We start from the raw sequence: 18033 nt of genomic DNA, 5'->3' as shown, positions 1-18033 counted from the left end.
ATACTATTTATAGTATTCATTGATGTGTTGTTTAAAATTAGATAAAAATTGTGTATATATAATTATGCAAAGTGTATATTTTATACAGAATGGCCTAGAATACATTAAACAATTGCATATGACTGAAATACTTCAATAAATGAATTTTTTATTTATGTACACACTTTTCTCAAATGAATAGGAGCCGAAACATCTTTTCCAAAAATGTATATTATCTGCATGACTATCCGCCCGCTTAGTGCAGATTTACAGACCAAGGGGTCGTGAACGCGATCCCCGGGCGAGGTAAACACAGGTCTACGCGACGATTTGATAAAAGACATTGTGTCTGAAGTAATTCCGTCCTCCACCTCTGATTCACGTGAAGAAGGTGGCAGTTACTTCCAGAGAACAGTTTTTTACTACTGGTTCAGAATCCAGTAGCACTGGACAGGATAAATGTCCGCAGTAAAATTACTGAAATGCTGTTGAAAAGCTGCCTGAACTTTATCATAAAAATCTTTCAAACATGTAACATCTTTGTTGAAAGACATCTATTTTCATGAAAAACAATATAACAATGATAAAGGGCAGCGTACAAAAAGATTTTTATTCTCAAATATGTGTATGTTTACAGAGATTAGAGGGAGTAGAGGCAAAAGTTGAGATATGTATGTTCAAATGAAAGTTCTGACTGTAATAGGCTGTACATGTAAAATGTAAATGTAAATGATCGAATAATAAAGGTGTGTCTGGATGGCGTTTTTCACCTATGCTGTGGGTTTCCATGTTTAATTAAGGAGGAGGATATCTGGTCATCCGTAGTTGAGCCACCAGTTTGAATTAAGGTATTTTGCTGCAACAGGATGGATCCGTCCCTTCGACGACGAGAGAACGACACGAGCAAAAAATACAAAATTTAAACTAACTAGTGAAAGAAGTGTAAAATTGAATGTGTATTATAAAGAGAACATGTTTAATATCCAATTCATTCTTTGGTCATCGCCATTGAAAATTAATTGCTTAATATAGGAAATAACTAATGATCCTGATCTTTACAGATGCGGATATGCGATTGTTTGTCGGTACAGTAATACAGTTAATTGGGTTGTTTCAAATTCTATGTTGTTTATAGGCTGTAAATTTAAAATATTTATAATCATCACATATATACTGGTATTAGATATTTATGTAAATATTCTCAAAGTGTATAGACCCTATCTTTGTTACAAAACATGCTATACTTGATATATGGGTATGCAATGGGTAATTATTCCAGCAAGCATGATGACAATGTTATATGAGTTCTCCCCCTTATATTGTCACGCACAGCGTGTGGTTCCTTTACTTACTTACAACTGTGTATAATTGTTCAAGTACGTTAAACCGATATTCGTTTGACTATATACCGCTATTCGTTACGCTACGTACACGTTCAAAATATATGACTTGTTAATTTCAAAATCGGTACGTATCGTCAGATAAATAAGATATGTAAAGGCATGATGCAAATAATTCCAATCTAAACAAAGTCCTAGACACTGCAGTTCTTGCACGAAAGGAAATTGCAAGATATGCAACGTGCTTAAGTAAATATTGGTATAATTTAGATAGAACATTGTCAGTTCAAAGTACATTTTTGGTGACTTTCGCTATTTCACTTTCGAGCTAATTTTAAGAGACCCTTGCTTGAAATAGGCAAGATATATTTATACTTACACCACTTACACCACTGTTCTTTTTTTATGTTCTCCGCGGGTGGCTAACCAAAACTGAATGCCTACATACCATACCTGCGCACGTGCACATGTATCATACCATACCTAAACACGTGAAAAACGTATTAGGTGAATTCAAACTGTAATGTTTATTTAAATAAATGACATTTTATAGTGCGTTTTATTTGACCTGGCGGGCGGAGTTAATCTCTGGCTTATGCAAAAAATGGTAATCGCAAAAAAAAAACGAGCAAAATAGGTAAAGCTACAGTGATTACAGTGTAAGGTAGATGGCCAGTGAATAAGAAATCGGGTTGCCGAATGTCCTGCACAATAATGCAGTAGACCGTCGCGAAACCAGCCCCCGCCAGGTCAATTAAAATGGACTATAGACAATATCTGTGTCAAATAGCATTCACAGATGTTTACTTATAAATTCTTATATATTGTATATTTTGACCTTTGAGTTACGATCGGCATGTTTTCCTCTACAATAAGCTTGAGGTAAATTCATGACTCAGTACTCGAAATCAGACTATACAGGGAGAAATACACATAGCATACATATACCTCGCCTTAGGCTTACAAACATTTGCCATCGTGTGCAATATATATGTATTAGTTCTTAGCTAATTGATTTAAACTTGTTGAATACGTGTTCACATATTTCGGCACCGCAAATGCATGGTGAAAGAAGGAACGAAGGATTAACAATTGTGGGTATATACATGAATTTTTATTGAAAAAAATAGACTCGCTCAAAGATTAAGCTGTGTGTTCTAAGAAAACGTGTCAAATTGATCGAATTGTTTTCTTTAGAACGTCAAAATATAACCCACGGATATGGAAAGTCCTCATTTTTCAGAATTGTGATATTTTTGTTTTTAGGGGGAAGCTTGCTCACCGTCCGACGTCCGTCCGTCATCAGTTCGTTCGTCCGTCCACACTTTCAGGCCAATTTTGAGGAAACTTCACAGTCATGTTTCTTGGATGGTTTTCTTCAAAAATTGTTGAAAGAATTGATTTCCATATAGAACACTGGATGCAATTGCAACAGAAAGAAAAAAGAACTTTAAAAAAGTGTGTACAGCCACAGGTCCAAGGGTTTTGATATTTGGCATGTGGCATCATCTAGTTGGCCTCTACCAATACTGTTCAAATTATCCCTAGGGTCAAATATGGCCCCGTCCTAGGGGTCACATGGTTTATATAGACTTCTATAGGGAAACCTTCTCGCCCAATACCACAAGGCCTAGGGTTTTGATATTTGGCATGTGGCATCATCTAGACGGCCTCTACCAATACTGTTCAAATTATCCCTAGGGTCAAATATGGCCCCGTCCTGGGGGTCACATGATTTATATGGACTTCTATAGGGAAATCGTCTTGTCCAAAACCACAAGGCCTAGGGTTTTGATATTTGGAATATAGCATTATGTAGTAGTCTTCTACCATAATGATGCAAATTATCTCCATAAGGTCAAATATGGCCCACCCTTCAGGTCAATTGGATATGCTGCCTGCTTTTTAATTTTGTCTTTTGGTAGTTTCTGTGATATGCAGGCTCCATAAACACAGATCCCCTCTCTAAATTCCATTTTGTTTAGTTCTGCCAATTGTTTTCTCGTTTAGGGCAAAGCCATTTTTTTTATCAGGGAACCATACGCCGCTTTTCATGGAATTGCACACTGTGCATCATTGAAGGTTCCATGTGCACCGCCGTATGAATATATCTGAGGATGTCTCTGAATTAGATTCTAGTACTTTTAACATGTGTAAATGTTGTGTTCTGCTCAACCGGGGCTAGAGGGCGTGGACGGTAGCTTGCATTTCCACTACCGTCCACGAACAGGCTCAATCAAACCGAGCCTGCGACATTTTCGTTTATGTCGTGTTTGGCGACCCGTGGTTTTCCACTTTTTTATTTTATATAGACTTATATAGACGAAAAGTGGAAAACCTTCTTGTCCAAAACCACAGTGCCTAGGACTTTGATATCATGTATGTAGCATCTTCTAATAATTCTATACCAAGATCGTTCAAATTATCTCCCTAGGATCAAATATGGCCCCGCTGTAGGGGTCACATTGTTTATATAGATTCATTTAGGGAAAGTTTTGAAAATCTTCTGGTATAAAAGCACATGGCCTATGGCTTTGATATTTGGTATGTAGCATAGTGTAGTATTTTTATCCGGTTTTTAAATTATCACCCTGGGGTTAAAACTGGCCCTATCCCGGGGGGAGCACATGGATTTAAATAGACTTGCATAGGGATTTTATTTTAAATTCTTGTCATAAACCATAAGGCCTTGTATTACATTGACTTAAATATGAAAAAAATATTTAAAATGTTTCCCGTCAAGAACCAGAAGGCCCAGACCTTACACATTTTGTTTAGTATTGTCGGGTAGTCAAGTGTCAAGTTTGTTCAAATCATGACCCTTGGTTCAAAATTGACTGCTCCCCACGGTCAATAGTTTTTACACTGGCTTATACTAGTATAGGGAAAATTTAAAAAATGTCTTTTTTCAACGTTTATATTTTTGATACAGATTTTAATACTCATCTTTAATATCCTTAACCCTGACGTCCTGACCTACTTTTTTGTTTCTGTTTTTGAAGTTTCAGCAAGGAACACATGCAAACTTTTGATAAACATTTCAATACTCATTTTAATATTCTTAACCCTGACCTACTGACCTACTTTCTAATTTTTAAAGCTACAGGAAAGAGATTTGGACCACCTGTATGATTTTATAACAGATTTCGGTAGTTATCTTGAATAATATTTAACATGACCTACTCACCTAAATTTTTGTCTTTGACGCTTTAGCCAAACATAATTGTTCAAGCAAGCAACTAAACTCAGGTGAGCTATATAGGGCCATCATGACCCTCTTTTCATATATCTAAACCGTATATTTATCATGTTTACCTGTACATTAGAATCACAACTAGAAATATGGACAAATCAAAGGGTATAGTAAGTATTTATTTAAACTTTTCTTGCTTTTCGAATATGTACGAGTATATTATGTATCTGATGAATTATAGAATTAATAGTAAATCATTCACATTTCAAACAGCACTCTGTTCGCATGTTTATATCAGAAAATAATGAATATGCAAAAATTAATTTTTGAAATTGACAAATATTTTTCATTTTAAATCTATTATTTCGTCAAAATTGTTGAAATATTTAATGTAGCCGCTAAAAATAGAACAGAAAATAGAAGAATAATTCAAGTCCATTTTTGATAGATGAGAATGCATTTTATACAAACAAGAAATGAGATATGTAGATAACGTGTTTTAAAAAGCATTTAGAAGAAGAAATGTTTTTAATATCTAGTTATTTTAGTGTGACAGGATGGTCGAACCGGGGACGGAAACTATACGAACAGTTTAACACTCATTACAATATTTACAAATTTATTTACAGAAAATTAATATTAACAATGAATAGAAAAAAATGATTACTAAATAGAAGAAAAAAACATAAAGCTGTGCTCAAAGTCTATGATTGCTTATAGAAAAGATTCGTTTCACAGATTTCTAATACAATGTCATAGTGACAATTTTACAGATGTTCCAGATCCACTTTAAGAGTAGCACTATAAATGTTGAACACTATTTAAGATACTGTTCCATTAGATAGCGAAGACGTTTTCCCCATTCTGGCTCCCCACATCCGGTGTTTGTATACCTGAGCTATCTCAGTCGTTTACAAAGGTCAACAACTTGGCGGTTAAGGCACAACCATGGGACGTAGACCCTCGATCAGCGCTGGGAATTCACATCGAGGCGAGTTAAGTAAACCACAGGTATATCACTTCCGGGTCGTGACATCACCAGGAAAATGTCGTCTGGTGGAAGAAGCTAAAATATATAACATATAGTAAGCACCATAGCAAATGCAAATAAAAACACAAATTGTTCCGTTGTGTACACCATACCTCCGCAGGCTCCCATAAAGGATATGTGCTAGTTATACAAAGTATACGTGCTACAAGTTCATACTTCCCTTGAATATAATAAGTCACTTATTACTTCTATCATTTCTCAAGTTAATCAATTACTAGACTAAAGGTTAAAGTATGATGAAGATATCAGAAGATTATGATGAAAAATTATAGATAAGAAGATGATTAACTGCAGCTATTATTTACAACCACAAATTAACAAAAATACAATGCAAATTAAACATGACATAATAGCTGGAATAAACTATAACTCTATGACTACCATGTATCAAAACGGACACTTTATAGTTATGCAATACACTGGCACACACTATCTTTAAATTGCAATTAGATATTAAATGAACGGTACTATACTTGTAAAACCATGCATTTATAATATAACATACAATACAATAAAATGCAGTACCGGCGTTCTATAATTTACAACACGAAAAGATTAACAAGTACGATTTATGAGAACATTACTTACCAATTTCCACGTTACACAACTTTCAATACAAATTCTACAACTAATACAAATGAAACATCATAGATTCCTCTTTCGAAATAAATAATTTACACAAGAGGGCCAATATGGCCCTAGGTCGCTCACCTGAGAAACACACCATAACAGTGTAAACATGTTTGACGTAGTGATTTCACGGAAAAAAATATTCTGACCAATTATCATTAAAATTGGAGCAACAATCTTGAGTATAAATAAGTATTTCTTTGCTTTGACCTAGTGACCTAGTTTTTGACCCCAGATGACCCATATTCAAACTTGACCTATATTTTATCAAGGCTATCATTCTGACCAAATTTCATAAAGATCAATTGAAAAATACAGCCTCTATCGCATACACATGGTTTTCTCTTTGATTTGACCTAGTGACCTAGTTTTTGACCCCAGACTACCCATATTCGAACTAGACCTAGATTTAATCAAGGCAACCATTCTGACCAAATTTTATGAAAATTTAACGTAAAATACAGCTCCTATTGCATACACAAGGATTTTCCTGGATTTGACATAGTGACCTAGTTTTTTTGTAACCCAGATAACCCATATTCGAACTTGACCTAGATTTCCTAAAGGCTATCATTCTGACAAAATTTCATGAAGATCAGTTGAAAAATACAGCCTCTTTCGCATACACAAGTGTTTTCTTTGATTTAACCTAGTGACCTACCTTTTGATTCCAGATGACCCATATTCAAACCTTACCTAGATTTCATCAAGGAAATTATTCTGACCAAATTTCATCAAAATCAATTGAAAAATACAGCCTCTATTGCATACAGAATGGTTTTATTTTATTTGACCTAGTGACATACTTCTTGACCCGAGACAACCCATAATCAAACTCGTAGATTTTATCAAGGCAATCATTCTGACCAAATTTCATGAAGATCAATTGAAAAATACAGCCTCTATCGCATACACAAGGTTTTTCTTTGATTTGACCTAGTGACCTACTTTTTGACCCAAGATGACTGTTATTCAAATTTGACCTAGATTTCATCAATGCAATCATTCTGACCAAATTTCATGTAGATCAATTGAAAAATACAGCCTCTATTGCATACTCAAGGTTTTCGTTTTATTTGACCTAGTGACCTACTTTTTAACACCAGATGACCCATTTTCAAACCCGGCCTAGATTTTATTAAGGTTATCATTTTGACGTAATTTCAGGAAGATCAATTGAAAAATACAGCCTCTATGGCATATATAAGCTTTTCCTTTGATCTGACCTAGTGACCTAGTTTTTGCCCCAGATAACCCATATTCAAACATGACCTAGATTTTATCAAGGCAATCATTCTGACCAAAATTCATGAAGATTATTTGAAAAATACAGCCTCTATCGTATACACATGGTTTTTATTTGATTTGAACTAGTGACCTAGTTTTTGACCCCAGATGACCCATTTTCGAATTCAACCTAGATTTCATCATTTCATCAAGGTAATCATTCTGACCAAAATTCATGAAGATTAATTGAAAAATACAGCCTCTATTGCATACACAAAGTTTTTCTTTGATTTGACCTAGTGACCTGGTTTTTGACTCCAGATAAACCATTTTCAAACTCGGTCTAGATTTCATCAAAGTAATCATTTTGACTAAAATTCATGATTATTAAATGAAAAATACAGCCTCTATCGCATATACAAGGTTTTTCTTTGATTTGTCGTAGTGACCTAGTTTTTTCTCCCCAGATGACCCATTTTCGACCTCACCTAGATTTTATCAAGGTAATCATTCTGACCAAAATTCATGAAGATTAATTGAAAAATACAGCCTCTATCGCATACACAAGGTTTTTCCTTGATTTAACCTAGTGACCTACTTTTTGACCCCAGATGGCCCATTTTCAAACTTGGCCTACATTTCATGAAGGCAACCATTCTGACCAAATTTCATGAAGATCAGTTGATACAGCCTCTATCGCATACACAAGCTAAATGTTGACAGAGAACAGACGACAGACGACGGACATCGAGCGATCAGAAAAACTCACCTGAGCATTGCTCAGGTGAGCTAAAAAGACAGAAGAACTTAATAAATTAGCATGACAAATTGAATAGAAAAGAGTGACATAGTGTCATCAGTCGGTATAATATGGTGTGCGCTAAGCATACCTGGTCAATTTGTATGGTTTTGTCCCGCCAAATATTGGATTTTGTACGAAAATCACGACATATCCGTGAGCTCGGACTTTTACGACGCGAAAGTAAATTGGACAATTTAAGGCCCGTTATAGTGGTTTTGGGGATAAAACATAAATTAACTTCTTTATTACTGAACCGAATTTAATGTAATTTACATGGAACTCTAAGTTATGGGATACAGAAAAACATGAGAGGTATTTTATGCGTAAAATCTGACATTTACCTCAATAACTCAAAAAATTACAAAAAGATGATACAATACCTTTCTTTATACTACAGATACTTTTTAGGCCCGTTTGTCAGTTTGTGATATTTAGTTATAGCAAAAAGAATAACGTGGCTTCAGTAAGACAACCCAATATTTAAATTTTTCTAAAGTAAACATATAAAAACAACGAATTAATATGCTTTGGCATTCAATTCATTAAACTGAAATATGTTCATTTCAAATCGATATTTTAAATAAATGTTTCGTAATTATAGCTCTATTTACTGACGTTATCCTACCATAACTAGCAGTTCATAGTAAAACAAGATTGTCCATTAAAGGCAAATTAAATATCGATTTAATTGAAAACATAGTTTATGGTTCCCCGCTGAATATCGGATATGGACGTAAATTTACAGAAGAGAACGATCAAAGCTACAAGATTATCGATTTTATAAATAAGGCTTATCAGCAGTAGTGTTCAGTATAGAAAGTTCGATATCAAAGGCAATATGGAAAGAAAAACCGAGCGTTAGCCAAGGTATTGGAAAACATTTGTCTTTAACAAGCAGAAATGTAAGATAATTTTTCTTGCCTCTCACGTTCGAAATAGTTTGTGGTGATAAATAGAGTTTGGTATTTCCTGGCATAATTTTATAGTTTATGACGTCATAATAGTGTCAGTACTATGTGATGTCACCTCCTAAGTGCACGCTATTTTAGACAAGGTTTTTCCCTAGGGAAAGGCAGGAATATCTGTACCTGGCGCTTGCTCAGACAAATTATACTTTTCCCGCCAGGAAGGCAAGAAAAACCGTTCTGTAGGTCGGTATCGTGACGGACAGAGCTGTCCTGCAGCCACACATTAGGATTAGCGATTGTGGGGCAAGGTGCATCTGATATCCTTTATAATAGGATGATGACCCTGTACAACCAGGGCAACATAACATCGAACAACGACGGAAGAAACCGCTCTCTAATGTCGTCAGCAAAGTCATGCAAAAACATTTCTATTGTATTGGCCTAGATCTGATAATATTGTATAAAGTGATATGTCAATATTATATTACTTTAAGATAACCCCTTTATTTGCCTCGCACTCCAATGTCCGACCTCCGTCATACAAGTACTAACAGGAATTCGTACTTTCTGTAATGCTGTTGCAGCTATTGGATGATGCGCCCTTTCCTTTTAGATGAAAACATTTTCGTCTTTCATTTAGAATCTGGTAATTCCCCAATTTTGCCTAAATGCAATACGTTAATACGTTCCTGAGTTATTGCTAAATATAGTTTACATGGATAAACATCTTAAGTATGATAAAGCTTATTTAGATAGTTTATGTCACATTACAAAAACAGTTTAACTTTTACCCTGTATATTATATGGAGTTTGCAATTTTACCCTGTTTTAATGTTACAAAATGTTTAAATCATGTACTGAAATTTCATTACATGAATATTGATAGCTATTATGAATACTGTCTTTTTACGCATGCGCAGAAAATGAAAGATGATTTGTAATCATATGACATGCGCAGTTGGGCATTATACAAAAAAGTTTATGTGCAATAGATATTCGTGATTTATGTTAACAGTTTACAAAATTTTAACATTCGAAGTACAGTATGATATGAAAAATAATTGGAATTCGTGAAAACTTGCTGAAAGTTCAAGGATATAATTGATATTTATTATAAAAAACCGCATATCTCCTTGACTTGAACATGAAACTTGAAACTCATGGTGGTTTCCCAAATGGCTACGGACAATAAAGTACAAATGAAAAGCGATACCTGTAAGGTAGATTTTAATATAGTACATTTATACTGAAATATGTAGTCGTATGATATTTGTAAATTTCATATGCATTGTGTAGATTTTATCTTTGTGCCGGGGTACGCAGATAGTTTTTTTTGTGTACTTTTGCATTGTATACATAGGTCGTGACGGCACTTGTTTCCGTCTCACCTCTATACAAAGGACTGATAACCAGCCATATTTGGATAATTATTCATACACTAAAATAAAGACATGTGGATAAGATACGTTCAGATAACATAATCATTACATGATGCGATAAGAAATGTTAATTGTATTTATTTAAACCTTTTTGAATGTTTAACATTACCTAACTTCTTTCATAAAATTGTTTATTAAAAGACGCAAGTCTACTTTCACTTCCTATTGACAGTATTGTAACTAAACACAGAATATTAGAAAGTACAATGTCAGCATAGAAGTTTTGTTTTAAGGATCAGAGAGATTCACAAGTTGAGTGCTTGAGTCGCGTTGTTAAGAAATAAGACTGTGCGGCTATTTTATCTACGGGCTATGGAAAATACTGATCCCCAGTAGTAGCGTACCGAACAGGTGCCCGACCAAACCCGCACCCCCACCTACACACTCACCAACCGAATCTGATAGTGAGAATGATTGAGATGATAATGTTGAGAGAGGTATTAGGTAGTAATTTCCACACATAATATATACCAAAGAGTATTCGCTTATGTAATTGCTATATTGAGAGAGGTAGTAATTTCCGCTTTCCGCGTTTTTACTGGGAGCCAAGAAGTTGTTTTAGCCTTAGATAAAAGTCAGACTTTTTCAAAACTTGAATATTATTTGCAGAAAAAACCGAAGATAAATTTTCTTTTTCTCAAAATATTTGTGTTATATATGTTATGATATTGAGTAATTTGCCTATAAACGCATGAAATAGCTAAATGCAAGTTCCTTTGATTAAATTTTTAGATAGGAAGCAATTTGACTCAAAATACAGTTCCTTATTTTGAGCACAATATAATATATATACCTCTATAAGCAAAGATTGTTAAACCAATTTGCTTTCAATGTTCATATACTTACATTATATAACTGATACCTGAAAGATAAATGAGCGTCAGCCCAAAGGGGAAAGGCCAACCAAACCAGGATGTTGCATGATCTGGACAGATTATGGGTGTTTGGGGGCATGCTTCCAAAGAAAAGAATATAAATTGCAGAACATATATTTGTAGATATACTCTTCCCACTATTGGATTTTTTTATATAATGAATTATACCTGTGAACATCTCGAGTATACCCTGGACCTGTGTGGCTTATCTGATGTATATACAAGAAAATGCCTTATAAACTTCACATATATTTTAAAATGATAATTGCTTTTAGGTAAATCAAAGATGATAACTGTCTAGACCTAATACAAAGTGCAAGCAGTCTGATTGGTAGAGAAAAGGAGAAGTAGAAAAATATCTTCAATTTGTATATTTCATAGAAGACTAAAACATTTGTGAAAAGACATAGTGTCAGAACTCATTCTTCCTCCACCTCTGATTCATGTGGGGAAGTCTGCAGTTACTTATAGAGAACAGATTTGTATTGGCACGGAATCGAAGAATACTGGTTAAGTTAACTGCTTGCTTTTACATAAGTGAAATACTGCTGGAAAACGGAATTCAAACAAAAACAAAATGAAAGGATGAGGACAATCTGCTCGAGCCTAATACAACAACCCGGATCTATTAAGCTATCATTATAATAACCCGATTATAATGTAAAAAAGGAGAAACCCTCAACTCCAGCAAAATAGAACTGAACTGCCATACAATTCCCAAAGAAAAAAATATTACAGTATAAACGAAAAGTATATTACTACAGGTCCTTCCACAGAAAGATTTTAAGGCGCTGGGGGAAAGTTTGCGGGTGGGGGTTAAGGGGTGGGTACGGGAAGGCTGTCCCTCTCGTGTTCGATTTCTGTGTTCGATTTGTTTTCTAAACTTCGAACCCAAATGGTACTTTTTTTAAGTTTACCAATTTGAAATAAAAATATCAAAACAAACAACAACAACCAAAAAAATCATGTATTTCATTACATGTACTTTTACATTTTCACATAATCATAAAACCATCAATATATTATATACACAACACAGATGTCCTTCCACTTCCATAATAAGTTCACACAAACAACACATATGTCCTTCCACTTGTTTTGTACTAAGCCTAACAAAACATAGACACTCTGTTCATATCCGAGGTCTGAACGTCTGCCTTTGGCACAGTGCCATTCCTTTACTGCAGCACCACTAAAACTAAAGTCATTCAATTTTTGTCCCTGCATGGACACCATGAGTAAGGAATTAAGCACATTCATGCTCAGTGATGAACGGTGTATGGTCTTTAAACATTCAACTTGCTGAAACCTCTCTCACAATCTGAAAGTACAAAAAGTATTTGCTATTTTCCAAGAGCAAGCATAACTAAGAATGGGTTATTATTGTAAAAGTTTCTAAGATTTTACATTCATCTTATGTTCTTCTGCACAACTAGCCCGGGAATCTAGTCCGACAGTTTCTAACTATTTTCTACCTGCAAATTGTTGATAATATCAGAAACTCGATGAATGCCAGTTAACACTAATTAGCGCAAAGTGGGATCTTTAATGCATAATTATTATGTATGGTTGCTTCTGGCAAAGCACAAATATTATCAACGGCTTCTCGGGCTACTGAAAAACGAATTGCAACAGTATTTCTGTTAAATATTTGTGGGTGAATTAAAAACACTCCTTAACAGCAAACTTGTCAAAACAGACTAAACTTCTTTCAACCCTTATCAGTACACGGTAAACAAAAGTATGATAAATTACCTCAATCAATATTTACTTGAGATAGCTCACGGAGATGAAAATCGCTTCCGGGCTAATAACTGAGGCATTGCGCGGGATATTTAAGCGCTGCGGTAAGATAATAGTTATTAACTAACATGTCCCTTTATTTTTAAATAATATTTATGTAATAATTCACAGCATTGTAAGCAACTCCTGATTATTATCTGAAATTTTCTGAAACAGATATACAAATAATTATGCAGAAACATGTTTGAGCATACATTATAAGGGTATTAGATTACTAATAGTAATGTTTACAAAATGACATTTGCTTGATATATTCTGAAAGGTAATCGTGTTTTGCACTATTTTGCAATTTTTAAACAACTTTTACCGTGCCGTTTGTTTTGTTTTTTTTATAAATTTTGTATAACTAATGGTATCTCCTCAAGCTCAAGTAGAGACAAATTTCAAAGTGATAGCCACTATCCAAAACGTTTGCAGAGAACTCATTTTACCATTAATTTTAATAAAAGAAACATCAAACTATTGGTAACTATTATAAAACACAAAATAAAAATGTCAGTTTCATTTTTTTCTATGGTGCCTCAAGTAAACGGATTTAATGAGACAGAATTCATATTTTAACATTGAAAAAATAAGGTCGAATGCTGTGTTTCTGTTTTGAAGTTTGCTTTCTCTATTTAAAAATAACCTTAGGGCAGACGTAAAACCTACCTAAATTTCTTCAACAATATATAATCTAACAGTGATAGCAAAATAGAGAACGTTCACCGCGTGTAACTCAATATCTTTTAAGATGTGTAACTCTACCCCTTCTGTTTAAGAAGTAAATTCACGTTGAACACCTAGAAATCGCTTAATATAAGATTTTTATTTGTTTTCCATTTTTGTACAAAAATCAATAATAAGTCTTGAAAAAAGTAAAACCTTGCTAGAAAAAATAGAAAATAGGGGAAAAATTTGGTCCCAGTAGGACTTGAACCTACTTGAACCTTTCATATGGCATTTTTCTAACGTCAGAGCATAACAGTGGCCGCTGCCATATTGAACGATCGACATCGATAGATGCTTTCTTCAAAATGTTTCAGTTCTTACTCAATCTGACTAAAGTACATCTCCAATTAACGCTATGCTTTGGATCTGAAGACGTGCTATTGATAGACTCGTTCTGATGACCCTTCCGTCAGCCGCCAATCACAGCCTTGCTTTCAACATTTTGAAAATGAAAGTAGAAGTTTAAAAAATCTATATTTAGCCTGGCTTTTTTCATGTTTATTATGACGACTACATCATGACTGAGCCCTCGTGTTTTGAGAGGTATCATATGTTATGGTACGAACTTGTTCACGTAAAGCAGCCGGTTAGCTCAGTTGGTAGAGCACTCGCCCTGTTAGCGAGATGTCCCGGGTTAGAGCCCCGGACTGAATGCACATTTTTCTAATCCTGTGACATTTGACGCTATTTTGATGTTTCAGCCAAATGCTTGTTGAAACGAGTTGTCGGACTGGTTCAAACAAAAATAGATTTGAGAAAATAGCAATATCGGAAATCCAAATATACACAAAGATGAATGTGAATAAGTCATCCTCAGATCTTCGTTTAGAAGATCAAGTACTTTAGTTTACACATATTTTTATTTCATTCGATCAAGTAACATAGTTGCAAATAAATGCTTATATTAATTCCTTTTCATAAGTACTTTAGTCAGATTAGATCTTACTCGATAAGGCTAATTCGAAACCGCAAACATTTTTCGTTCCCAAAATTAATAAAAAGTCCTAGGGTCGGCCATAAAAAAATAGGGTCGGTCGGGTTACATGAACCACATATATTCTTTTTGTCTGAGTATTAACAAAATAGGGCTTTATCTTTTGACAAATTCAAGCAAGCAGATATATTTTACACACCCAGATGTTTGCAATACTGGTTAGAATCTTTGCAACAGCAGTCGCAATACTTTTTTTTTTGCACAGAGAAACAAACAGGCACAAATTCTTTCTGCAGAAATTGCATTGATACTCTTATAAATACATAATATTTTGTATCAGTCAGCAGTATTTAGCAGTTTTCACACTGCATTTAACTTTCAGTAAAACTGCTTTTTGTAAAAACGTTTCAAAAATCTTCAAAATAACTGCAGAAGACTGAATACCACATCAATGTTTACATCCTGCTTTTTACTGGTCATTTCATGCTGTAAACAGTTTTCGTAACTGGCAAAGAAGGCTATTTCACTGCAAAAAAAAACCCTGCAATATTTAGCACTTTTTTGGCGTAAGGGTATTTTACACATTTCCTTCGATACATTTAATACATTCTAATAATGTTTCTAGTTGTTAAAGGTACTATCTTTTATCTAACAAAATGTAAAGGGACATCATATCCCATCATACACCACTTCTAACACTTCCTCTTAAAGCATTGAAAAGAACTAACACCAACAACTGTTACCTGTTTTGTAGCATCTGATATGTTACCACATCCCATATAAATGTTTATCGTTTTGTAGTCAGTTGTCCAGTGGCATCACTGCCTGTCTGTATTTAATTTCTCAAAAACAAATCATCTGTCTATTTTCAATGAAAGAACCAATTTCCAACACATTATTTCCAGAAAATCATCTGGCTTCACAAATATATAGCAAGTGCATAATTAAAGGGATATTATTATCATACAATATTGCAAAACTTGCTTAATATATGCTTGTATAATTGCCGTTTTATAACTGTTGGTCTAGAGATACCTGTTTTATACAATAAATCACAAGTTGTTCTCTTGTATATGTACTGTAGAACCTGATTGTTAGTCAAATTATTCTTCTGTCTGTCTTACTGTCTGTAACACTTCTTATTTACTTTTTAGATCAAAATATGTCTTAGAATAAAAACACAAACTGAGAACCAGCCAAAGGTAATTTTGGAGCAGATTATATCTAAAATCCATTTCATGTCTGTGAGTACTGTCAGAAGTGTGATATTCCAGTTTACGCTTTTTAAATAAAATTTCACATTTGCCCCTATACCAATATAATTATACTACATGAAAATATAAAATCATGAAATATGAAAATATTTAATATCAAGTATAAGTTGTTCTGCAAAATGCAGTTGATTTATTAATAGTGCGATAATGAACTTTTACCAAAGTTAGGTATTTAACAGAATCAAACTTTTAGGATAAAATAATCAGGATTTAGTATATTTGTACTGTATTGTTCATTCTGTAATTCACAAATGGGTCTAGAAATATTTAATTACGGTGTTGGGGTGTGGGGGCACGGGTCCCTCAGTCCCTACCCTGGATCCAGGCCTGCAAAGGTACAAAGTGGTAAAAACTTTGCAAAATTAGATTAAAACTCCCTGGTCCAACTCTATAAAACATTAAACAATGCTGAAATCTCTTCTACTTTTTACGTTTGACATTTTCCACTACAAATGAATTGTATTCTTATTAAAGTCAGACTAAACAATGAAATGTCTTTTTAAGTATGTTGTTAAAAAAGTGGACTGACAAGCTTTTCCTATATATTGTTCAATTACACTGTTTATCTGTTTCAATGGAAAATAAAAAATATAACAGTCATCCTCTATAGTTTTTGTAAATGTGGCACCCAACAGCATCTTATATATTCCCCCTTTCATTGGATTTCCTATATCTATGCACATTAAAAGCATTTTTATATTTTATTGTAAATAGATAAAAAGCCAAGTTGAACTTCACTTGGACTAAATTATTTCCATGCAGTACATTAGACAAGCTCCTAGATTATGATATATCATATTTTAAATTTTATTTTGAAATTGTAAATATAGCCAGTCAATATCCTATGTCCAATATCATACAATCACTTCTTTGAACAAATATTTCTACAAAAGACTGGCATTGGTCACTATAAAATAAAACAAAATTTAGCTTACCAAAAGGTTCCTTCTAGCGCATATTCAATATTCTTTTTAAGGGATCTTTAATAAAGTAATTATGAACTATGTGTTTTGCTAGTTTACGTGCATTCTTATCTATTCATTATAAGAATACTTAAAGTAATTTTACACAAACATTTATTTTATTTAAAAAAAGAAAGAAAAAACAAAAAAAAAAAAAAAACAAAAAAAAAAAACACCTTTTGATGAGCGATCCTACCGTACAATAATAAATACCATATCTCTGTCAAAATTTCGGGAATCAATGTCGACAGCTGTGCAACTGGCACAGATCAGAATTTAGTCATATGTTTCCCTGTTTTAATTAGCTATACAGTGGAAGAAAAGATCTGCCATATGCCAGTAATTTCATTGCATGAATGGATACAGCTCCAGAACCACTAAACCAGCAGAAAAGGGGCTTTATATATAAGTCGGCACGTGCAAACTGACGGATTTGAAAAAAGTGCGTACAAAAAGTTCACAACTTAAAAATTAGAAAACAATTAATCAAAAGGCATGAAATTACAAAGTTCGAAATATTTGTAGCTCAGTAAAGTGAAGAAATGCATTAAACAGTTCTAGATAAAAACAAGGGAAGTAATTGAAATGTTGTTATCCGTTGATGGTACGTATCGTGCAATAGCATTCACAGACAAGTAAAAAATCTCGAATAACTTTATTAGTACAGTATGTTTTGATGGTTATACTTAAAATGTCAAAATAATAAAGTTGGTATGAAATAAAATCGTAAAAAGAACCTCTGGAAGCAGCAAAGAATGCAACCGAGAAGAATAATAGTAGACGATATTTTTGGGCGGGAGTCTATTTTTAGACGATGAATTTTCATTTAGTTAATCTCGATTCTACAATATGACATGTAAGACTTAGCAGTAAGGTAGTTTAAACTAAATTATTGTTTTTTGTAG

At 33.8% G+C, this 18033-nt stretch overlaps 1 protein-coding gene across 1 annotated transcript in view; it reads left to right on the top strand.

Moving 5' to 3' along the window:
* The first annotated feature begins 10082 nt into the window (after positions 1-10082).
* LOC123551165 (uncharacterized) overlaps positions 10083-18033 on the top strand; it is a 61223-nt gene continuing 53272 nt past the window's right edge. The window contains exon 1 of the mRNA XM_053542091.1: positions 10083-10350. The gene's annotated coding sequence lies outside the window, so the exon portion shown is untranslated. The remainder of the gene's footprint in view (positions 10351-18033) is intronic.

Source organism: Mercenaria mercenaria, chromosome 4 (genome assembly GCF_021730395.1).
Source record: "Mercenaria mercenaria strain notata chromosome 4, MADL_Memer_1, whole genome shotgun sequence".
Taxonomy (NCBI): Eukaryota; Metazoa; Mollusca; class Bivalvia; order Venerida; family Veneridae; genus Mercenaria; species Mercenaria mercenaria.
The sequence above is the reverse complement of the archived record's forward strand: the minus strand, read 5'-3'. Positions and strand labels throughout refer to the sequence as shown.